The sequence below is a fragment of the Lithobates pipiens genome, unplaced genomic scaffold, assembly GCF_037356315.1.
Source record: "Lithobates pipiens isolate NorthernLeopardFrog02 unplaced genomic scaffold, aLitPip1_a1.2 Scaffold_1, whole genome shotgun sequence".
NCBI lineage: Eukaryota > Metazoa > Chordata > Amphibia > Anura > Ranidae > Lithobates > Lithobates pipiens.
The window spans coordinates 168,931,607-168,958,218 of NW_027507685.1; positions in this window are offsets into that span (position 1 = coordinate 168,931,607).

The following is a 26,612-nucleotide window of genomic DNA, read 5'->3' on the forward strand; positions in this document are numbered from 1 at the left end:
ATCTGCCCCAGTGTGGCTCCTGTCCCCCAAACAAACCAGCGCAAGCACGGCATGGCATCGTTTTGCCTGCGTACTTGTGTAGCCCCTGGAACGCCTACGGAGCACCGCTGGTTCTGAGGACAGAGCACTGGAAGAGGCCATGGAGGAAGAAGAAGAGGAGGGGGTGGAAGAGAGAGGTGTGTCACAACCAATAGTAGCATTTTGGAGGCATGGTGGTGGAACAACTTCCAGCACTACTGCACCTTGTCCTGCATCCTTCCCAGCTGCAAGAAGAGTGACCCAATGGGCCGTGAAAGACAGGTAACGTCCCTGTCCATGCCTGCTGGACCATGAGTCAGTGGTAATATGCACCTTACCGCTGACCGCCCTGTCCAGCGAGGCAAGGACATTGCCTTCCACATGCCGGTAGAGAGCCGGAATCGCCTTCCATGAGAAAAAGTGGTATTTGGGGACCTGCCACTGAGGGACCGCACATTGTACAAACTCACAGAAGGGGACAGAGTCTACCAACTGAAAAGGTAGCAGTTGAAGTGCTAGCAATTTAGCCAAGCTAGCATTCAACCGCTGGGCATGTGGATGGCTGGGAGTGAACTTCTTTTGATGGTCCAGAAGCTGGGGCAGGGACATTTTTCTGCTATAATTGGACGTGGGTGTACTGCTAGCAGAGTGCCCGGAAGCACTTGGCTGTGACACACCTAATTCTATACCTTCATTCCTCTCAGAGCAGGTTTCAGAGAGGACTGAAGGTCTAGTGGGGTCGGAGATCCCAGCTGATGAGGAGCAAGAAGAGGTCCACTTTGTTCTTTGGTGTGGGTCTTTGAGGTACGCTTGCCAACGAGCTGCATGGCAGGTCAACATATGTCTGGTCAAGCGTGTCAACATATGTCTGGTCAACTCCTACAGACGCCAACACACTACACAAGGCCGCCGCGCTGGCGGCCTTATATAGTGTGGGGCGTGTACTACACAGCCTGAGCTATGATTGGCCACAGGCATCCTGCCTATGGCCAATCATGGCTCTCCTCGCTGCCGGCGCTGGGATTGGCCAAGCATGCTTCGCCAATCATGAGCCAGCATGATGGCGCAGTGCATTGTGGGCCGTGAGCGCCACACGAATTTCGAGTTGAACGTATGTTCGACTCGAACACGAAGCTCATCCCTAGTGGAGAGGCTCAGCAACTGGAGAAGCAACCAGGGGAGGACTCTTCGGGAAAAGGCCACGCATAAGGCTGGCTTCTCAGAAAGAGCCTGGAGGCTCAGTTGAAAGACACCAAGCGAATCTACACTCATATGGTATCGCCGGGCCGGCTGCGAGATACTGGTACCGTATGATAGCTCTATAAATGTATCTACATCCCTCAGTTACCTTCAAGTCTGTGGCAGAGACTTTATTCACAAGTGTTCTACATGCAAGTCTGTGGCAGAGACTTTATTCCCAAGTGTTCTACATGCAAGTCTGTGGCAGAGGCTTTGCTTTACTCAAACACTCTATTGGCTGCTAGGCCTATTGAGAGGAGGTGTATCCGGTAGCTGTGAGAATCCAGTTGTGAGCAGTAATTCTCTGGATTTCTATAGTGAGAGACTTCCTATCTTTTGTAGTTCCAAGAGTACCTGAACTTCCTACCCAACCCTCTATCTTTTATTGAGAGACTGTTCTGTCTACCTGTTGTCAAATAAATATCCCAACAGTGGATCCAGTGTCAGTTTCTGCAATTCTTTGGGCCATCTACCTCGGGAAACCTCTAGATGTACACAAGGTCAAGAAGGTAACGGTAAGACTTTGGGGGTCAGTGCTACACGAGTCTAGAGGAGTTTGAAGCCTTTCAACACTTCCTATTCAAGTCCACGCTGGCATGTGGTTTCAGAGTGTTAGTACATTACAGTATAATATAATAATAATTTGTGGCGTTTGTGGTGCGGTTCTAGTGTGTCAAAAAGGTTTGTCAACTGCTCCGCAAACGCATAGGGCTTTTGGAGTACTGTTTTTAACGCTCATTAAATGCTTAACAAATGCACCTATTAACGCTATAGGTGCGTTTGATAAGTGTCAGTATTTTTAGCGAGTGTGAACAAACCCTTACAACTTAATATATCCTCCATGCCATGTCCTTCTCTAGTCCTTTCTCCTCCTCCTCCTCCAATCTCATGCTTGCTGTTATTCTTCAACACTGAAGAATTGCCAGCATTCTTTTGTTTACATTTCATCGGTCAGTGGGGAACCCCACTGACAGCTGATGAGTCATCGGTTGTTAAGGACGTGGCGACCAGCTTTCCGGCCTGCTCCTCAACAAGCAGCTATTCTTCACAAAGAATTTGAATCAGTCAATAATTTTTTGCCCAGTCCGAATTCTAATTGTTATGAAAATTTGGAATTCATTCGAAAACTATAATACGAACCAAAATAAATGAATTTCAACAAAAATCATTACTATTTAATTCGGAAATTTGGATATATCCAAAAATTCCTGCCAATTTATATTCAGATGGAAACAAATTTCACATGTCTACCTGAAGCTAATGTATTATGACAAGCTTTGATGCATCTGTTGTGAGTATATTACCTACTATTTAACAAGAAAAGATATGTTTTAAGGATAATGTACTAGGCTCTTTGCACCCTCTGCTTGTTCTATATCAAAGAATGTCTATAGTATAAATTGTACTAAGGGTGCTGCTATGATTGTAAAAGACAAGCACCTTTGGGCACACTAAACTGAAGCGTAATGCGAACAGTGGGTGTGACTAAATTGCGGTAACGATGGGAAGGGCTTAAGGGCCACGGTTAAATTCTAAAAAAGCCTTCTTGTACCCAGTCCTGTATTTAGCTTTTGTGCTGCTCTAGGCATGACTAAACTTGTGTACCCTCCAATTTAAATATGACCTACCCTTTTCTGTTTAAGACCCTCCCTGTCATCTGTAAACCACACCTTCCTCTTTAGGTTCCACCTTTTCCCCTTAGAGTTCAACCTCTTCCTCTCTATACATTAAAAGTGGATACCAAGTACCTACTTGTATATTTTGTATACCATTTCAAATGTTGTATCTATTATTTTAAGAGATAGTAGACATCAAATAAAATAATAAAAAGTGCAACCTCGTCAGTGCCCATCATTGCAGCTAAGAGGCTAAACCAGGTGGCGGTCCAGGGTTGTGGGAGGATCCTTACCATAATGTTGCAATCTTTCCCCAGCCTGGACCGGGTCTGTGACAGCAGCCAACAAGGGGCTTCAGACTGCTGTCTGCTGAAAACCGGTCACAGGAGGGATGAACGGACTACACTCATGTGACCCACAGGAGAAGTACAGCCAAATGGGCTTTGACTGTGCTTCTCCTTTAAAGTTATACATTGTTTATTACCAATAGTTACTAGAAGTCACCCCCTTAAATGTGATACCACTTACAACATTCAAATATTCCAAGGTAAGGTCTGGTGCTCTCATAGTGTAATCAAACAGACATACTCAAATCCCATAATACAGTCATTGATATGCAGTGAATAAAAAAAAAAAAGATATAATCCGGGGCATGGTCTGGACATGGCTGCAGGTGGACGTGTGTAGCTCGAGCTCCTGACTGCTCACCACTACCCACTTACCCGGCTTATATTGCTCTAATCTTTGCGGCATGCCCTCAGCCAAGAAACAGAAGGCAAAGGGTGGCAATCAGACATCTATGAACAACAAAACCGTTGGAGTCTTGATCGTTTCTTCCCGAATTCAGAGGTGGCCACCCCAGATTCCAAGGTGGCGAATCTACACAAGATCTCAGGCATGCAGACTCACCCGACGTTTCTTGCTGCCTCATCATCCTCGGATGCCTACTCGGACATTCCGCCGGATCTCCATTCAGGCTCACAGAGTCAATTATCACATCATTGCACCCTCCAGATGGACACTGAGCTACAGGCCCTCCTTCAGGCACTCCTGTCAAAAATCGGACATAGAATTGCTCATTGGTCGCTTTGAGGAAAAGCAGGAGCAGGCGAAACAAATTGCGGTTTTGGGGCCTACCTGAAGTGACGGCCTAGAGAACAAGGAGACAATCTTGAGTGCACTCACCGGAAGGTCCACAAGAATCCTGATCCATGACAGCTGCTCCCGGAAGTTGATCTCCCTCTGACCATTTGATGTGGGCATCCTGTATACACTTATCCCGCCTCCCTGCAGTTTTACAGAGGTATATAATTGTCAGGGCCACGGCTTAGCCCTTCCTTCCTCTGAGCTGGCTGCTCAGCTGTCGGCTAATTGTCAGCTCCTATGTCTCCACAGTGACTCACCTGTCGATGATATCCAGCTTGTCAAACCTGCCTACTTAAGCCGTCCAGTCCACATGATCTACCCTTACCTTGGTCACATGTCTAGAGACGCTCTCCTCTCCTGTGTTCCTGTTAAAGACTTGCTTGGCTGACATCACTTCTGGCTTCAGATCCTGCTTGCTGTTCTACTATGCTGTTCTCTGGCTCCCTGACGTTTTGGCTTGTCTGACTATCTGGTTCCTGAACTCTGGCTATGTTTTGACTACGTTTACTCAGTTTTTTTTTATTATTATTAAACAATAACCTGCGCCTTCCCACCAGGTTGGGGACAGGGTTTATCTGTCATCTCGCAACCTTTGACTTTGTGTTCCCTCTCGGAAGTTCACATCTTGGTTTATTGGGCCTTTCCGTATTCTTTGCAGGATTAACCCAGTGGCTTACGCATTGGACCTTCCTTCTAATATGCGTATCTCTAATGTATTTCACGTCACCTTATTAAAACCTTTGGTCTGTAACCACTTTACCACCTCAGAGCCACATCCTCATCCTGTACAGGTTGAGAACCATGAGGAGTATGAAGTACAGTCTATTGCTGACTCCCGTAGGTTCCGTGGGCCCATACAGTACCTGGTGCATTGGAAAGGTTACTGTCTGGAATGCTCTTAGGTCTCATGCTCAGACATGCATGCCCCTGCTCTCCTCCGTGATTTCCATAGTTGTTTTCCCCTCAAGCCTGGTGGTCCTCCGAGGGGGAGGTGTTGTTATGAAAGAGGTACTGTCAGGGCTGGGCTCAGCCCTTCCTTCCTCTTAGCTGGCTGCTCAGCTGTCAGCTAATTGCCAGCTCCGGTCTCTCCACAGTGACTCACCTGTTGATGATATCCTGCTTGTCAGTCCTGCTTACTTAATCCGTCCAACCCAGATTATCTCTGCCTTCGCCTTGGTCAACATCACAGAGATTATCTCCTGCGTTTCTGTTAAAGACTTGCTTGGCTGACATTCCTTCTGGCTCCAGATCCTGCTTGCTGTTCCACTACGCTGATCTCTGGCTTCCTGGCTTGTCTGACTATCCTTTCCGGTTACCGAACTTTGGCTATGTTTTGACTATGTTTGTTCTATTTACTTTTATTATTAAACAAGTGTGATTTAACTGTACTTCTGTGTCGGTCTGATTCATGGTTTATGACAATAATCCCTCCATGTAATATGTTGAACTCCCACAGTTATGCTGATGAAGACCTGAACCAGCTTTAATCATCATATAGCTGCCAGCGTCCCTCCACTCCTTCACGGTACACACTAGTCAGGTAACTGTTCCTACTTACAGTCGCACCTGTCCACTGTGACCTACTGCATTGTGTTTGTCTTTCTATCATATTAGCTATCCCTGTGGGGGAATAACATTTCCGGTTATAGCGTCTAGCACACTTCCCCAGCACACTGCACAAACTGAATGTGACGGTTTGGGCCCCCCTCGCAGTCTCCTGTCTGCTCAGGCTGCACTTCTCATACCTCCTATTAACAACAGGGATGCCCCTGGTCACACCTATGCTTTGTGCGGCCGTTGATGTTCACCACCTAACTTTGACACTGACTCTTTAATCATCCATTCACCCCTTGAAGTATTAACCAGAATTCTCCATCCTCAGAGGTCTTAGTGCCTCAATATTTCAGCTCCACGCTTCTGCTGTACAGTAATATGCTTTAATTTACTAATATGTGGAACTAGCCACGTGCTCACCTGTTTGTTGGTAGCAGTGTACAGTTAGTACTGCTGCCAACACATAACCTAGATAGTAAAGCTTGATGTTGGGAGGGGAGGACAATGTCTGCTGCATATCTAACTGTATTGCTTCACTCGGCTGCTGGAGGCCTTGTCAATAACCTTTTTAGTACTGGGAACTATAATGAGCTCATTCTTATAAGTACTTGGGGGGGGGGGAACTATTGTACCTCGCAGGATGCCCCGTTGCATCCCTTCCTTCACCCTCCTCCTTATTGGGGGGGGGGGTCGTGAATGGGCACCACCAGTACTGATTTTAACAGAAATCCTGCGAGATCTGGCCTGGAGATGTTTAATGCTATGGGAAGAGGACATACATGTTGGCTATTATACTGGACTGCTGACCTGTGCTGCATGTGAGATCCTCTCCTTTGTGGCATGTGGGATACCCATGTTTTTCTGACCCTCATGACTGTTTAAATCTTGCCTGTATCGTTGTCCCCTATATACTTAGGTATTCCCACTCCATACTGACCTGGGGGACACTCATATTAGCTGTGATAATGGAGGGGGAATGTTCTTTTGCTGCATAGATTGTAATTACAGCTCATATTGCTTGCTGTTACTACTGTTTAGTGCCAGGGTGGATGGGATAGGTCGGAGTCACACCTGTGTGGCTTCTGTCTACCCCCTCCCCCACTTAGGTTGGTGCACTTATTCAACGCCTATATTGGTTGAAGTGCATTGTTGGCAAAATTTTGCCGCTTTAGCTTCAAGGGCCATGTTCTCTTTCGCAGGACCCTCTGAACCTATTTACTAATTCAATTCTAGCATCTCTTTTTCTTCCTTTTCTATACAGCTCTCTTTCATTTATACCCTTTCAGTCACTGTAACCCTCTTTTGCCTCTTACCCCCTCCCCCACTTTCCCATCTCCTATCCCCCCTACCAATCCTGGGATGGACACTGTTAAGATAATTTTGCTCAATGCTAAGGGGCTCAAAGTCCCCGAAAAAATAGGTATGCTTTTAAATGATCTGAAGCACTCACATGCAGATGTAGCGTTCATCCAAGAAACTCACTTCAGAGATGATAACCTTCCCATTCTGAAAAATAGATTTTACACAGTTAATTACCACTCAACTAATAAACTAGCTAAATCAAAAAGAGTCTCCATATTACTGTCCAACTGACTTCCTTGGACATGCCAGCACATCCTAGCAGATTCTGCAGGGTGCTCCAGGATTACTGGCGGAGGTTAAAAATTACATTCACCAGTATCTATGCCCCTAATGACCATCGGGATCTTTTCCGCAGCTGCACAATAGACATACTCCTAGAATTCTCCGAAGGTCAGTTGATAATAGAAGGAGATTTCAATGTTCCATTGCTTCCTAATGTAGATACTTCCTCCAGCTCGTCCTCTGTTTCTCATGGAGTTCACAACCGAGTGACACAATCCCTTCACAAAGCCCAACTGGTAGCTATCTGGCGGTTGCAGCATTTAGGTAAGACTACACCTTTTCAGGGACGGAATAACATAGGAGCTATTGTAGATGCAGCTCCAGGCCCCTTACCTTAAGATAGGCCCATTTGCCAAAAAAATAAAAATAAAAAAAAGATTGAGTTTTCAGGGTCGTAGAGACCCACCCCATCACTGGTCAATTTGGGGCTCCTATCATCTATGGTTCTGGAGATACAGGGCTTCTTGTGCAGCTTCTCAGAACTACATACAGAGCGGTCAGTTTAAATACAAGCTGGCATGCTCTGTTTGCAGCAGACTGAGAGGTTGAGCTCTTGTCAGAGGCACTGAGCTCAATGGACAGCTTGGAGCCTTGGACCAATGGTAAAGTACCATTGGCCCCAGCTGTCCAATAAAAATGCTCCAGTGGAGGCCTGCCTCTCACTGCAGTGACATAGAAGGGGGCATGTGTCTAAAAACATGTGTTTATGTGTATAGATTTACCCACAATCCCAAGTTTTTCTCACACAGTTAAGAGGGAGAATGAGAATATTCTGTTGCTAAAAAAGGTACTGTTTTAATCAAGCTAAATCATATACTATTATGCTATATGTTATAACATAATTTATTATTTATCTATTTACTGTGAAATTACTGATTTGAAGTTATAACTTCAAACATCAGTAATTTGTCCGTTAAGTCACCTGCTTAAGTACAATTTTTTTGAATACAGTTTTTGAAAATTTAGTAAATTACCTTAAAAACAATATATAATAATTATTTGTATATTACTCCCTTATGATAATTAACTCCTTGCCTCCCAGGCTAATTCTGACATTTCTCTCTTACATGTAAAAATTATAATTTTTTTTGCTAGAAAATTTATCAGAAACGCAAAACCTATATATATATATATATATATATATATATATATATATATATATATATATATATATATATATATATATATATATATAGTTTTAGTAGACACTCTAGGGAAAATGGTGGTTGTTGCAACTTTTGATGTTACACAGTATTTGAGCAGCAATTTTTCAAACGTGTTTTTTTTTTTGGAAGGAAACTGTTTCATGGAACAAATAACACAAAAAATATTTTTTTGTATAGTATGAAAGATGATGTTACGCCAAGTAAATAGATATCTAACATATCACGCTTCACAATTGCGCAGAATCCACACTCCACAGACTGGAATGTAGCCAAACTTTAGTACTTAAAAATCTCCATAGGCGATGCTTTTTTACAGGTTACATGTTTAGAGTTACAGAGAAAGTCTAATGCTAGAATTATTGCTCTCGCTCTAAGGTTTGCAGCGTATGTAACTTGTGTGTATGTGGCTCTGATACTGCCCCCATCATACCCTCCACACTCCTCCCCTGAACAAACTGCCCTCATCACACCCTCCACACTCCTCTCCTGTACATAGTGCCCACTGTCTTTTTCTCCACAGTCTTCTCCTGTACATACTGCCCCCATCATACCCTTCACAGTCCTCTCCTGTACATACTGTCCATTGGCATACCCTCCACACTCCTTTCCTGTACATACTGCCCAGTGCCATACCTTCCACACTCCTCTCCTGTACATAGTGCCCACTGTTATACCATCCATACTCCTCCCCTATGTCTCATACCCACAAAAACTGCAGATTGAAAAAGCTGCAGATTGAAAAGGAAAGGTAATTTTTAATAACATTCCATTGCAATACGATTAGTGCCGCAATTATATGTGCTATATTTTTTCTGCAATTTTTTTCCCCACAAGTGTGGAGTTACCCTTTAATGGCCCCCTGTCGCAGTAAATGTGGGGCGCTCCTTAAATGGTTAAACGTTGTCACTGCCTGGCCTAAAGTTACCTAAAGTCTCCCCTATGAGAGTGTAAAAAAGGAATACTTAGCACATAGATATTTGAGGGCAGAAATAGGAATATGAAACATTGCTTGGAAGTGTCGTACAATTGTGTTTTTTGGCAGAATTCAAAGCTGAAAACATTATTTTTGACACTTTCTAAAGCTGGAATACTTACCTGTTGTGTGAACAAATGTAGTCAAGTGCAACTTGGCAAAACATTCGTGTTTGGAGTGGGCGAACGATGTTTATTACGAATGTTTGAACCCATGAACATGAAAGAGGCAATTTTAAACTGTACAACATTAAATCAAAGCACATAGTTACATAGTTAGTCAGGTTGAAAAAAGACACAAGTCCATCCAGTTCAACCACAAAAAAAATAAAAATATATTTTATATATATATATATATATATATATATATATATATATATATATATATATAATAATGTCATACCAGCCCATATACCCAATTCTATACCCACAGTTGATCCAGAGGAAGGCAAAAAACCCCAGCAGAGCATAATCCAATTTGCTAAAGCAGGGGAAAAAATTCCTTCCTGATCCCCCGAGAGGTTATCTGATTTTCTCCGGATCAACTTTACCTATAAATGTTAGTACCCAGTTATATTATGTACACTTAGGAAATAATCCAGGCCTTTCTTAAAGCAATCCACTGAGCTGGCCATAACCACCTCTGCAGGGAGTCTATTCCACATTTTCACAGCTCTTACTGTGAAGAAACCTTTCCGTATTTGGAGATGAATTCTCTTTTCCTCTAGATGTAAAGAGTGTCCCCTTGTCCTCTTTGTTGACTGTAAAGTGAATAACGCGACACCAAGTTCACTATATGGACCCCTTATATATTTGTACATGTTGATCATATCCCCCCTTAATCTCCTCTTATCAAGAGTGAATAAATTCAGTTCCTCTAATCTTTCCTCATAGCCGAGTTCGTCCATGCCTCTTATCAGTTTGGTTGCCCTTCTCTGCACTTTCTCCAGTTCCCCGATATCCTTTTTGAGAACTGGTGCCCAAAACTGAACTGCATATTCCAGATGAGGTCTTACTAATGATTTGAACAGGGGCAAAATTATCTCTCTCTCTCTCTCTCTGGAGTACATACCTCTCTTAATACAGGAAAGGACTTTGCTTGCTTTGGAAACCGCAGCTTGGCATTGCATGCTATTATTGAGCTTATGATCTACCAAAACCCCCAGATCCTTCTCCACTATGAATTCCCCCAGTTGTACTCCCCTAGCATGTATGATGCATACATATTCTTAGCCCCCAAGTGCATAACTTTACATTTCTCAACATTAAACCTCATCTGCCACATAGTCGCCCAATTAGACAGAGAATTGAGGTTGGCTTGTAAATTGGAGACATCCTGTAAGGACGTTATTCCACTGCATAGCTTGGTGTCATCTGCAACGACACAAATGTTACTTTTGATCCCAGACCCAATATCATTTATAAAGATATTAAAAAGTAAGGGTCCCAACACTGAACCTTGGGGTACACCACTGATAACCTTAGACCATTCAGAGTAAGAATCATTAACCACTACTCTTTAAATTCTGTCTTTTAGCCAGTTTTCTATCCATTTACAAACAGGGGCGGACTGACCATTTGGGCACTCGGGGCACTGCCCGAGGGCCCCATGCCATTAAGGTGCCCATCAGGGTTGCCAGCCTCAATAAAACCAGGGACAGTATGTAAAAATCTGTGTTTTAAAAAAAAATCCCAAGATTATAGCTGCCCACCGCCTCCCCAGTACCTTTTCAGTGTGTGTATGTGTATTCTGTGTGTGTATACTATGTGTGTTTATTGTGTGTCTGTGTGTGTATACTGTATGTACTGTATGTGTGTGTGTGTATACTAGAGGTCGACCGATATGGGTTTTTCTCTGGCCGATGCCGATATTTAGAAATCATGGCGGCCGATAGCCGATATATGATGCCGATTTTTTTGGCCCGATATGTTAGGCCGATTTTATTTTATTTATTTATTTTTAATCCCCCTTGATCTAACACACCTTTCCCACTGGGGCGTTTTTTAAAGAGCTTTTGAGCTAAAAATAGCGCCTGTAAAGTGCCTGCAAAATGGCTCCCCTGCAGTCTGTGTGAAAGACAGAGTGCTTTCACACTGAGGCGATGCGCTGGCAGGATCTTAAAAAAAAGTCCTGCAAGCAGCACGTTTGGAGTGGTGTATACCGCTCCTCCACCACTCCTGCCCATTGATATGAATGGGCACCACTGCCGAAGCGCATGCCATGCGATTTGGCAGCGGTGCTTCATGGAGGCATTTAACCTCTTCCTTGGCCGCTAGCTGGGTTATATGTGCCCCACTAGCAGCCAAATAGCACCGCTAAAATGATGGTAAAGAGCCGCTAAAACTTGCGTTTTACCATCAGCGCCTGCCTGCTCCAGTGTGAAAGCAGCCTTCATAAGTGATACAGAAAATTTCTTACACTTAAACATTTATTAAACAAAACAAACCTCCAATCAGTTTACTTGTATGTATGATCTAGATTAAAAAATAAAAAAAATAAACCTATGTATTAAATAAAAACAGGTAGTCAAAACTTTTGGACAAAAAAAAAAAATGGGCTAACTTTACTGTTTTTATTTTATTTTTATTTTTTAAATGGTGTATTTTTTTCCCTAAAAAATGCATTTGAAAGACCTCTGTGCAAATGCCGTGTGACATAAAATATTGCAACAACCGCCATTTTATTCCCTAGGATCTCTGCTAAAAAAATATATATAATTTTTGGGGGGTCTAAGTGATTTTCTGGCAGAAAATACAGGATTTTTACTTGTAAACAACAAGTGTCAGAAAAGATTTAGTCTTTAAATGGTTAAATGGAGAACTTCTACACACAGAGATGACTTCATTCATTCAAGTGTAAACATTGTATCATTTAGTTCTTTTCTTGGCAGTCTGCCCAGAGAGGAGGAAAGTGTTGCTATGACGACTCAGGCAACTCACACTGACTTCTTACAGAAGTCATTTCAAAGTCCCGCTGTAGAATCGGCTTTTTATCAGCACAATCGGCCGATGCCGATTATTTAAAAAACGGCAAATATCGGCCGATATATCGGCCGGCCGATATATCGGTCGACCTCTAGTGTATACTGTGTGGCCCCGATAATCTATTGCCTGGTGGCCCCATAATCTCCTATTGCCCAGGGGCCTCATAATCTTCTCCTATTGCCCAGGGGCCCCATAATCTCCTATTGCCTGGGGGCCCCATGAGTTTTCAGTCCGCCCCTGTTTACAAACTGATATTTCCAAACCTGTAGACTTTACCTTACACATGAGCCATGTGTGCGGCACTTTATCAAACGCTTTTGCAAAATCCAAGTATATCACATCCACCGCCACCCCTCTGTCCAATGTTTTACTTACCACCTCATAAAAAGAAATCAGGTTTGTCTGACAACTTCTGTCTTTCATGAATCCATGCTGTCTGTTGCTTAAAATATTTTTTTCATGCAAGAACTCGTCTATGTGGTCTTTTATTAATCCCTCCAGTATCTTCCCAACTATAGAAGTTAAACTAACGGGTCTATAGTTACTTGGTAAAGACTCTGTTCCCTTTTTAAATATAGGCACCACATTGGCCCTGCACCAATCCAGTGGTACTATTCCTGTCATTAATGAGTCCCTAAAAATTAGATACAATGGCTTTGAAATTACAGAGCTCAATTCTTTTAGGATCCGTGGGTGGATGCCATCAGGTCCAGGTGCATTGTCCACCTTTACAAGTATTTCATTCATTCATTCATTCAGGTGCATTGTCCACCTTTATTCTGTCCAAATATTTCTGGACCATATCACTTTTGAGCCATTGTGGATTTGGAGCTGCGTCACTACCACCCCCATTATGGACATGAGCTCCCCCATGCTCCTTTGTATACACAGAGCTGAAGAAAGTATTTAATAAGTTAGCCTTCTCTTTGTCCCCAGTCACCCATTCCAGATTATTTTGCAAAGGGCCTACATGCTCAGACTTAACCTTTTTACTATTAATATATTTGAAGAATTGTTTGGGGTTTGTGCTACTATCTTTTGCAATCTGTCTTTCATTTAGAATTTTTGTATCCTTGATTTCCTTTTTACATATTCTGTTATGTTCCTTGTAAAATTTAAATTACACTAGCGTTCCTTCATTTTTATATTTTTTAAAAGTTTTTTATAGTTTATAGCTTTTTCAACTTTGGCCGTGAGCCACATCAGTTTTATTTTTAGCCTTTTAAACGTATTGCCCATGGGAATATACTTTGCCGTGAGATCACAAACAGTCTTTTTTAAGAATTCTCATTTCTGTTCTGTGCCCATTGATGCCAATATTCTCTCCCAGTCTAAGTCCTGGAGAGCAGCCCTCATCCTTGGAAAATTTGCTCTTTTGAAATTAAGTGTTTTTATCTTTCCCGTATGTGATTTTTGCTTACAGCTAACATCAAATGAAATCATGTTATGGTCACTGCTACCCAGATGTTCCTTTATCTGAACATTAGTAATATGTTCTGCATGGTTTGAGATTACCAGGTCCAACAGAGCATCATTCCTAGTCGGGGCCTCAATAAACTGGACCATAAAATTGTCCTGTAATAGGTTTATAAATTTTTGCCCTTTAACTGTCCCAACAGTGCCATTACCCCAGTCAATTTCTGGGTAGTTAAAATCCCCCAATATTATCCCCATTCCAGCCCTTGCAGAGCTTTCTATCTGTGCAAGGAACTGAGTCTCCACCTCCTCATTAACATTGGGTGGTCTATAACAAACTCCAATGATTAACTTTGAACTACGCACATCTGTATGCAGTCCCACCTATAATGCTTTGGACTCATCACACTCTCTGTCCACCAGGTCCTTTCTCACTCGTTTTGAGATCACTTCTCACATACAGACAGACCCCACCACATGGAGCAGTATGCAAGCAATAATATGAACGCACGACAACTACTTACTTTTTTGAAGAACTCGCTTGATCCTTCTGTACTGATCGTGCTCCCTCAGTTTCAGGTCTGACCAGCGTTTTCTCAGTTGATCCTTGGATCGTCGTACCCCAAAATTCTTCTGAAGACTCTTCACAACTTTAGTCATGATCTTGGCCTTTCTGACATTTGGGTTTGAGTAAGGTCCTTATTTCCCATCATAGTCATTCCTCTTCAATATGTCCACCATATCCAACATCTCTCCAAAAGAGATATTTGAGGCCTTAAATCTTCTCCTCCGGGATCGGGACGTTTCTGGCTCCGGGCTTTCCTCGTCGTTAGTGGATTTATTATCATGCCCCTGCTGAACAGACTGAAAATTCATACAAACTTTAGAACCCCATTGAAGTCTATGGGACTTGAACGTTCGAAATAAAAAGTGCTAATGTTAATGGCTAATATGCAAGATATTGTCTTAAAAAGGGGTTGGGGACCCGGCTCCTGCCCCAGGGGACATGGGTCAATGCCCAATTTTTTTTTTAAATGGCAGTTTTTTCGGGAGGACCGATTTTAATGATGATTAAAGTGAAAAAAAAAGTGAAATATTCCTGTAAATATCGTACCTGGGGGCCTGTAAAGTGGCACGTGTTTCCAGTGTTTAGTACAATCCCAGCACAAAATGACATTTAACGGAAAAAAGTCATTTAAACTGCCTTGCGGTTTTAATGTAAATCTGGTTCCGGCAATACAGATGAAAATCATCGAGAAAAAAATGGCATGGGTAGCCCCCCTGACCATTACCAGCTCCTTTGGGTCCTTTTAAAAGTTCTGGTGTGAACCGAACCCGGGGGTGTTCGGCTCATCCCTATGGCTTAACCATCAGTGAACCATGCTGACTCATGTCTTCTGACACAGACTCAAAGGGTCTCAAAGGGCCTCTTGAATGAGGGATGACTGCAGCACAGGCATTTCTTCTTCTGTCTGAGTTCTGGTAAAAGTAACAAGCCCTGCCAACTGTTTTGACATGTCTGACATCCCCAGCTGCAATACCTGCTCTTTCTTGAAGGTATCACTTCCATTTCATCAATGTTTGATTCTGGGCTACAGCTGCCCTAGCGGTCAGTCCATTATCTCTCACACATCCTGCTATTGGCAATGCGGTATGGATGGTGACTGTGTCCTTTCCTGTAATAGTCTCTACAAGTGCTGTGTAGGCCCCAAACAGGTACTTCTCTAGGGGCGTGTATCTCTTGTGTGCCCATTAGTTGTTTGGACCAAAATCCAATGGGTATTGCCCTCAGTCCTTTCTTTTCATTTTGCTGCCACAGACTCCAAGATATGGTACCTTCCTGCTCCACTACATCCAGCTAAAATTGTACTCCTTGTCTCAATGGTCCTAATCCCTGATGCAAAAAATGCTGCTCTAAATCCCATGAGAACTCAGTCTTTTTTCCTGGTGACATTGTATATAGGCCTCAGGATTAGTCTAAGCCCTTGTACACACGGTCAGATATTCAGACGGAAAATGTCCGACCGGACCATGTTTGTCGGATAATCCGACCGTGTGTGGGCTCCATCGGACTGTTTCCGTCTGAATATCCGACCAACAAAGTTTAAGAGCTGGCTATAAAATTTTCTGACAACATGATCCGATGCGCGTCAGTGCCGATCATGTGTAGCCTAGTCCGACTGACAGGGTGCCACGCATGCTCAGAATAAACTGAGACAGAAGCACTCGTTCAGGTAAAACTGCCATATGGATATTAAGGGGAACCCCATACCCAAATTAAAAAAAGGAAAGGTCTGGGGCCCCCAGGGCCTCAGAACAGCAGTATACAGGCGGTGCAAACAAGACAGGGACTGTGTAGGTTTGTAGTGTTAGGTAAAATTTGTTTGCAATTTTGAACTGGTACATTTTTAACCACCTCAGTACAGTGCAGTTACACCCCCTTCCTGACCAGACCAATTTTCAGCTTTCAGCGCTCTCACAGTTTGAATGACAATTACTCAGTCATCCTACACTGTATCCATATGAAACTTGCATCCTTTTTTCCACACAAATAGAGCTTTCTTTTAGTGGTATTTAATCACTAGTGGGTTTTTTATTTTTTGTGCTATAAATAAAATAAAACGTAAATTTTGTGAAAAAAATGCCTTTTTCTTCGTTTCTGTCATAAATTTTTGCTAATTAGTAATTTTTCTTCATAAATTTTGGCCAAAATTTATACTGCTACATATCTTTGGTAAAAATAACCCACATTAGTATATATTATTTGGTCTTTGTGAAAGTTATAGAGTCTACAAACTATGGTGCCAATCGCTGAAAATTGATCACTTCTGATCAGGCCTTCAGTACATCAGGTGTACCTCATTTCTTGAGACACTAACAAGTCAGGAAAGTACAAATACCCCCCAAATAACCCCTTTTTACAAAGTAGACATCCCAAGGTATTAAGTAAGTAGCATGGTGAGTTTTTTTAAGTTGTCATTTTTTCCCACAATTCTTTGCAAAATGAAGATTTTTTTTTATTTTTATTTTTTTTTTACTAAATTGTCATATTATCAGGTTATTTCTCACACACAGCATATGCATACAACAAATTACACCCCAAAATACATTCTGCTACTCTTCCCGAGTACGGCGATACCACATGTGTAGGACTTTTACACAGCCTGGCCACATACAGAGCACTAACATTGATGTAGTACCTTCAGACGTTCTACGAGCAAAAATTACGCATCTCATTTCTCAACCACCTATTACACTTTTGAAGGCCCTGGAGTACCAGGACAATGGAATTTCCCATAAAATTACCCCATTTTGGAAAGCAAACACCCCAACGTATAATCTGTGAGGCATAATGAGTCTTTTGAACGGTTCATTTTTTTCCAGAAGTTTTTGGAATATGTGGAAAAAAATTAAAACGCATTTTTTTTTTACACAAAATTGTCAATTTATAAGATATTTCTAACACATAGCATGTATATAGCAAAAATTACACCCCAAAATACATTCTGCTACTCCTCCCGAGTATGGCGATACCACATGTGTAGGACTTTTACACAGCCTGGCCACATAGAGAGGCCGAACATTGAAGTAGTGCGTTCAGGCGTTCTAGGAGCATAAATGACACATCTCATTTCATTCCTACCCATCACACTTTTGAAGGTCCTGGACCACCAGGACAGTGAAATTACCCACAAAATGACCCCATTTTGGAAAGCAAACACCCCAACGTATATTCTATGAGACATGGGCTGGAGATAGGTACTCGGGTACTCTGATGGCCTGGTGACAGGTACTCGGGTACTCTGATGGCCTGGTGACAGGTACTCGGGTACTCTGATGGTCTGGTGACAGGTACTCGGGTACTCTGATGGTCTGGTGACAGGTACTCGGGTACTCTGATGGTCTGGTGGCAGGTACTCGGGTACTCTGATGGCCTGGTGGCAGGTACTCGGGTACTCTGATGGCCTGGTGACAGGTACTCGGGTACTCTGATGGCCTGGTGACAGATACTCGGGTACTCCGATGGCCTGGTGACAGGTACTCGGGTACTCTGATGGCCTGGTGACAGGTACTCGGGTACTCTGATGGCCTGGTGACAGGTACTCTGATGGTTTGGTGACTGGTATTTGGGTACTCTGAAGGGCGGTGACAGGTACTCATATGGACTGTGACAGGTACTCGGGTACTCAGATGGACTGTGACAGATACTCTGGTACACAGATGGATTGGAACAGGTACTCGGGTACTCAGATGGGCTGTGACAGGTACTCGGGTACCCTGATGGACTGTGACAGGTACTCGGTACTCTAATGGACTGTGACAGGTACTCGGTACTCTAATGGACTGTGACAGGTACTCGGTACTCTAATGGACTGTGACAGGTACTCGGGTACCCTGATGGACTGTGACAGGTACTCGGTACTCTAATGGACTGTGACAGGTACTCGGTACTCTAATGGACTGTGACAGGTGCTCGGGTACTCTGATGGGCCGTGACAGGTACTCGGGTACCCTGATGGGCCGTGACAGGTACTTGGGTACCCTGATGGGCCGTGACAGGTACTCGGGTACCCTGATGTGCCGTGACAGGTACTCGGGTACTCTGATGTGCCGTGACAGGTACTCGGGTACTCTGATGGGCTGTGACAGGTACTCGGGTACCCTGATGGGCCGTGACAGGTACTTGGGTACTCTGATGGGCCGTGACAGGTACTCGGGTACCCTGATGTGCCGTGACAGGTACTCGGGTACTCTGATGTGCCGTGACAGGTACTCGGGTACTCTGATGTGCCGTGACAGGTACTCGGGTACTCTGATGTGCCGTGACAGGTACTCGGGTACTCTGATGGGCTGTGACAGGTACTCGGGTACTCTGATGGGCTGTGACAGGTACTCGGGTACTCAGATGAACTGTGACAGGTACTCGGGTACTCTGATGGGCTGACAGGTACTCTGATGGGCTGTGACAGGTACTCGGGTACTCTGATGTGCTGTGACAGGTACTCAAATACTCTGATGGACTGTGACAGGTACTCTGATGGACTGTGATTGACAGGTACTATGAGGGGTGGTGACAGGTCCTCTTTATTGGGGGGGGGCAATCAGTATGTTTGGTGTACACTGTATGCGGTAACGAGATGTTACCGCAATCTCCTCCTCACACACGATCGGTGTGTGAGGAGGAGAACCCGGTAACATCCCGTTACCGCAGTTTGTTTACATTTTTGTGATCGGCTGTGAAAGGATCACAGCCGATCACGTGGGTAAACAGCCGGCCAATGGCTGTTTACCAGCGTCGGTGACGAGCAGTGTTCCCGGGGAACACGCCGCCACCGACGTGCATGCGCGGCGCGCTCGCGATCGCGCGCATGCGCCGTGCACGTTGGGGGTGTGACCATCTGTGATCGGCCGTGACTTCATCACGGCCGATCACGTGGTAAACAGCCATAACGAATGGCTGTTCACCCCCTTCGGTGGCGAGCGGTGTCTCCGTGACACGCCGCCACCGAAGAAACAGGGATGCGTGCGCACGATCGCGCGCATTCCCTGTTTAAACGGGAGGCCGTCATATGACGGCCTCCCGCCACAATAGGTGCGCCGCCTGGCCGTCATTTGACGGCCGGCGGTCAGCAACTAGTTAAAGTGTAGCTCCAGTCAAAAAATCTATTTTTAAGCTTTTTGGAAAACATAGGGAAGGGTTAACACCCCTGTATAATTTTTTGGGCCGTCCGTCTTTTTTCCTCTTGCCTTCTTGTTGTCTCCTTCCGTTTGCAAGTAGGAGACGTTTGTAAGTTGGATGTTTGAAAGTAGGGGCTACCCTATATGCTCTGCAAAAATAAATAAATGACCTCATCAAATATGCCAACTAGATATATTGATAAAATGTACCATCATCCAAAAATATGAGAGATATAGACTGCAAGGTCTGGTCCCCAAACCAGAGCTATCAAAAACAAAAAAGAGCTGGTGGACTATTGCCGTACATATTGAAAAATTAATACAAAACGAATAAACCAAAATTAAAATACGCACAATATTTATTAATACAATAAAACCATTTAACAAATCACAAACTGGTACAGGTGGTGACCTATTTCTACTAGTTTATGTTTTTCCTATTTCTCTCCCCCCTTCCCCCTTCTCTCCTTTGCCCTCCTTTCCTTCCCCTCTTTCCCTCCCTTCCCTCTTCCCTCCCCCTTCCCCCTCCCCCTTCTCTCCCTTGCCCTCCTTTCCTTCCCCTCTTTCCCTCCCTTCCCTCTTCCCTTTCCTCCCCCCCTTCCCCCTCCCCTTCTCTCCCTCTTTCCTCCTTTTCTGCTTTTCTCTTTTTTTGCACATGGCTATTCATCTCTATCTTGATCCACCTTTCACCCCGATGCAGTCACTTTTTACTGTATAGTCTTTCTATGCTTCTAAACTGCCTGTTGGCACTGTACGTTGCATGTCGCACATCACACTGATTGTTCACTGATGTGACCTTCCTGATTAAGGAGGTGGGTTTGATCCTGCCAGCTGGTTATCTGGCAGAATCTCGGGCCATTATCAATACTCAGTTTCTTGTACATATAATCTTTTATCCAGATACCGGCCTGCCTATTTGAGCTCCTCCCCCAATCGCCGGGGGAGGCTCTCCTAGGTCCCTCAGGCATTTTGGTGGTACAGTGAGTGGGGTAAGAACCAGAGTTTTATATCCTGTTTCCACTTTTTCCCCTCCTACACTGTTCTTGTATTTGAATGTATTTTTTGATGTTCGTGTACATTTATACCTCTTTAAAGATGTATGGATTTCCTGAAAAAGCTAAGTTACAGCAAAACTAGTAGAAATACGTCACCACCTGTACCAGTTTGTGATTTGTTAAATGATTTTATTGTATTAATAAATATTGTATGTATTTTAATTTTGGTTTATTAGTTTTGTATAAATTTTTTTTTTATGTACGGCAATAGTCCGCCAGTTCTTTTTTGTTTTTGTTAGCTCTGGTTTGGGGACCAGACCTTCCAGTCTATATCTCCTATATGCTCTGCAGAAATGTGGGCCTAAGGTGTTGGTGTTGCCACAACACTAAGCCCACAAAGTGACTCTTGGTGGGAGCGCCCTGCTGTGAACAATTATATCAAGAATTGTAATTACATGGCATTGTTTAACAGTGGTAGAAAAATTGGGCCTTTGGTGGTTGTGGTGCTGGTGCCACAACACTATAAGTCCTCACAGTTACTCTTGGTGGGTGCAGGAACGGGCCCTGCTGTGAAATATATCAAGAATTGTAATTACATGCCCCTGTTAAACAGGGGCTGAAAAATTGGGCCTTAGGTCGCTGGTGCCACGACATTGCAACCTCTCCCAGATACTCTAGTTGGAGTGCAGGAATGAGCCCTGTTGCAAAGCATTGCATCAAAAATTCTAATTACATGCCCCTGTTAAACAGGGGCTGAAAAATTGGGCCTTAGCCACTGGTGGCATCACCCAGAACCAAAAATGTTCTTCCAAGCTATCAGCAGGATCATTGAGGAAGAGGATCCTGCTGTCATAACAGGACAGTCACTTAGCATCAGCATAGGCAGTAGGCATGTGCAATTAGTTTCTTAACGAATCAAAATTCGGCCGAATTTTGCATCTTTCGGACATTCGGATGCATCCGAATGTCCAAATAAAAAAGTAACGAAATACAACGAATATGAAAGAAATATAACGAATGAATTCGAATGAATTCGAAAAAATATAAATCGATTTCTAAAAAAGAATACAGTAAAATAGAATATAAAATAATAACACAATAGAATGAAAAAAATATATATATATTATATATATATATATATATATATATATATATATATATATATATATATATATACAGTGGTGTGAAAAAGTGTTTGCCCCCTTCCTCATTTCCTGTTCCTTTGCATGTTTGTCACACTTAAGTGTTTCGGAACATCAAACCAATTTAAACAATAGTCAAGGACAACACAAGTAAACACAAAATGCAATTTGTAAATGAAGGTGTTTATTATTAAAGGTGAAAAAAATCCAAACCATCATGGCTCTGTGTGAAAAAGTGATTGCCCCCCTTGTTAAAACATACTATAACTGTGGTTGTCCACACCTGAGTTCAATTTCTCTAGCCACACCCAGGCCTGATTATTGCCACACCTGTTCACAATCAAGGCATCACTTAACCACTTTAAGACCGGACCATTTTGCTGGTAAATGACCAGAGGTCTTTTTACACTTTGGCACTGCGCTGCTTTAACTGGTAATTGCGCGGTCATGCAATGTTGTACCGAAACAAAATTTGCGTCCTTTTCTTCCCACAAATAGAGCTTTCTTTTGATGGTATTTGATTGCCTCTGCGATTTTTATTTTTTGCGATATAAACGTAAAAAGACCGCAAATTTTGAAAAAAAATGATATTTTCTACTTTTTGTTATTAGAAAAATCCAATAAACTCAATTTTAGTCATACATTTAGGCCAAAATGTATTCAGCCACATGTCTTTGGTAAAAAAAAAGTCAATAATTGTATATTTATTGGTTTGCGCAAAAGTTGTCACATCTACAAACTAAGGTACGTTTTCTGGAATTTACGCAGCTTTTATTTTATGACTGCCTATCTCATTTCTTGAGGTGCTAAAATGGCAGGGCAGTACAAAACCCCCCCAAATGACCCCATTTTGGAAAGTAGACCCCCTAAGGAAATTGATAAGAGGCATGTTGAGCCCATTGAATATTTTATTTTTTTGCCTCAAGCGATTGAATAATGACAAAAAAAAAATTTTTTTTTTTTTTTTACACAAAGTTGTCACTAAATGATATATTGCTCACACATGCTATGGGCATATGTGAAATGACACCCCAAAAAAAATTCTGCTGCTTCTCCTGAGTACGGGGATACCACATATGTGGGACTTTTTGGGAGCCTAGCCGCGTACGGGGCCCCGAAAACCAAGCACCGCCTTCAGGCTTTCTAAGGTCGTAAATTTTTGAGTTCACTTCTCACTACCTATTACAGTTTTGAAGGCCATAAAATGCCAAGATGGCACAAAACCCCCACAAATGACCCCATTTTAGAAAGTAGACACCCCAAGCTATTTGCTGAGAGGCATGTTAAGTTCATGGAATATTTTATATTTTGCCACAAGTTGCGGGAAAATTACAAACTTTTTTTTTTTTTTTTTTTTTTTCACAAAGTTGTCACTAAATGATATATTGCTCATGCATGCCATGGGCATATGTGAAATAACACCCCAAAATAAATTCTGCTGCTTCTCCTGAGTACGGGGATACCACATATGTGGGACTTTTTGGGAGTCTAGCTGCGTACGGGGCCCCGAAAACCAAGCACCGCCTTCAGGCTTTCTAAGGGCGTAAATATTTGACTTCACTCCTCACTACCTATTACAGTTTTGAAGGCCATAAAATGCCAAGATGGCACAAAACCCCCACAAATGACCCCATTTTAGAAAGTAGACACCCCAAGCTATTTGCTGAGAGGCATGTTGAGTTCATGGAATATTTTATATTTTGCCACAAGTTGCGGGAAAATTACAAACTTTTTTTTTTTTTTTTTTTTTTTCACAAAGTTGTCACTAAATGATATATTGCTCACGCATGCCATGGGCATATGTGAAATGACACCCCAAAATAAATTCTGCTGCTTCTCCTGAGTACGGGGATACCACATATGTGGGACTTTTTGGGAGCCTAGCCGCGTACGGGGCCCCGAAAACCAAGCACCGCCTTCAGGCTTTCTAAGGGCGTTACAGTTTTGAAGGCCATAAAATGCCAAGATGGCACAAACCCCCCCCCAAATGACCCCATTTTGGAAAGTAGACACCCCTAAATTTAGGGGTACACTAGTGAGACTAGGTAATAAATGGCGGGTGCCCTGAAACTATAAAAAAATAACTAACCAACCAGCGTCACCTGTAACAGTTATATGGTGATCACTGGTGAAAGGGTTAACTAGGGGGCAATCAGGGGGCTTTATGCGGTAGTATATGGGGGTCCCTGGCGCTATAAAAAGCTGCGGCGAACCTAAATACCTAACTGCCGTCACCTGTGACACTAATACAGCGATCAGAAAAACGATCGCTTATTAGGCTGGGTTCACACTGGAGCGATGCGGGAACGCCACGAATGCGCGGCGGGTTCCCGCATCGCATGCCTCCCGGCGGCAGTTCACACTGCCCTATGCGAACTGCTGGGAGTGTCAGTGAAATGTTAATGACACCCCCAGATCAGTTCGCATATCGCAGTGCGATCTGCAAACTTGGATCGCATGGTGTGAACACCCATGCGATCCGATTCTGCTGCGGACCAAAAAAAGGGTCCCGTGCGAGTTTGCGGCGGGTGCGGCGGGTGCGACACGAATTCAGCCATACTATCTGTATAGCTGAACTCGAATCGCACAGAGATCGGATGTGATTTGCACTGCAGTGCGGTGCAAATCACATCCGTTCTCATAAACCGCTGCAATGTGAACCCAGCCTTAGTGACACTGGCGACGGGGGGTGATCACGGGGTTAAACCTTTATTGGGGGGGTTAGGGGGGTACCTTAGAACTAAAGGGGGCTAACCCTAACTGCCCTAACAGTTATTAGTCACAAATGACACCCGCCGGGTGATCAGGGGGTTAAACCTTTATTAGGTAATAAATGGCGGGTGCCCTGAAACTATAAAAAAATAACTAACCAACCAGCGTCACCTGTAACAGTTATATGGTGATCACTGGTGAAAGGGTTAACTAGGGGGCAATCAGGGGGCTTTATGCGGTAGTATATGGGGGTCCCTGGTGCTATAAAAAGCTGCGGCGAACCTAAATACCTACCTGCCTAACTAGCGTCACCTGTGACACTAATACGGCGATCAGAAAAATGATCGCTTATTAGGCTGGGTTCACACTGGAGCGATGCGGGAACGCCACGAATGCGCGGCGGGTTCCCGCATCGCATGCCTCCCGGCGGCAGTTCACACTGCCCTATGCGAACTGCTGGGAGTGTCAGTGAAATGTTACTGACACCCCCAGATCAGTTTGCATATCGCAGTGCGATCTGCAAACTCGGATCGCATGGTGTGAACACCCATGCGATCCGATTCTGCTGCGGGCCAAAAAAAGGGTCCCGTGCGAATTTGCGGCGGGTGCGGCGGGTGTGGCGGGTGCGGCGAATGGCTGAACTCGAATCGCACAGAGATCGGATGTGATTTGCACTGCAGTGCGGTGCGAATCACATTCGTTCTCATAAACCGCTGCAATGTGAACCCAGCCTTAGTGACACTGGCGACGGGGGGTGATCACGGGGTTAAACCTTTATTGGGGGGGTTAGGGGGGTACATTAGAACTAAAGGGGGCTAACCCTAACTGCCCTAACAGTTATTACAGTCACAAATGACACCAATGCAAAAAAAAAAAAAAAAAAAAAAAAAAAAAAAATGACATTGGTGTCACTGTGACTGGGGGGCAGGGGTAATTGGGGGGGTGATCGGGGGGTAAAGGGGGGGTGTGAGTGTGCCTGGCATGTTCTACTGTTTGTGTAGAGTGTTGGTGCAACTCACCGATCCGTTCTCCTCCGTGTCGGAACGAAAAATACCGACACGGAGGAGAGAATACATCACTTCCTCTCCTCACAGGAGAGGAAGTGATGTCACGAAGGATTTTCATTCGTCGGGAGCGATCGCGAGGGGGTGGCCATGAATGAATGGCCGTCCCCTCGTCCGGGATCGCTCCCGCACGAAAACCGACCGCCGCAGGCACCGGGCGGGGGCCCGATCGGGCCCCCGACCCGCGGGAAGGCAGGGACGTACATGTACGCCCTTATGCCTGCCCGTGCCATGCTGTCGACGTACATCGTCGTGCGGCGGTCGGCAACTGGTTAAATAGGAGCTGCTTGACACAGTAAGGTCCACCAGAAGATCCTTAAAAGCTACACATCATGCCGAGACCCAAAGAAATTCAGGAACAATTGAGAAAGAAAGTAATTGAGATCTATCAGTCTGGAAAGGGTTATAAAGCCATTTCCAAAGCTTTGGGAATCCAGCGAACCACAGTGAGAGCCATTATCCACAAATGGCGAAGACATGGAACAGTGGTGAACCTTCCCAGGAGTGGCCGGCTGCCCAAAATTACCCCAAGAGCGCAGCGATGACTCATCCAAGAGGTCACAAAAGACCCCACAACAACGTCCAAGGAACTGCAGGCCTCACTTGCCTCAGTTAAGGTCAGCGTTCATGCCTCCACCATCAGGAAAAGACTGGGCAAAAATGGCCTGCATGGCAGAGTTCCAAGGAGAAAACCACTGCTGAGCAAAAAGAACATCAAAGCTTGTCTCAATTTCTCCACAACACATCTTGATGATCCCCAAGACTTTTGGGACAACATTCTGTGGACCGATGAGACAAAAGTGGAACTCTTTGGAAGGTGTGTGTCCAAGTATATCTGGCGTAGAAGGAACACTGCATTTCATAAAAAGAACATTATACCAACAGTAAAATATGGTGGTGGTAGTGTGATGGTCTGGGGCTGTTTTGCTGCTTCAGGACCTGGAAGACTTGCCGTGATAAAAGGAACTATGAATTCTGCTGTCTACCAAGAGATCCTGAAGGAGAATGTCCGACCATCTGTTCGTGTACTCAAGCTGAAACGAACTTGGGTTCTGCAGCAGGACAATGATCCTAAACACACCAGCAAGTCCACCACCGAATGGCTGAAGAAAAACAAAATGAAGACTTTGGAGTGGCCTAGCCAAAGTCCTGACCTGAATCCTATTGAGATGTTGTGGTATGACCTTAAAAAGGCCGTTCATGCTCGAAAACCCTCTAATGTAACTGAATTAGGACAATTCTGCAAAGATGAGTGGGCCAAAAT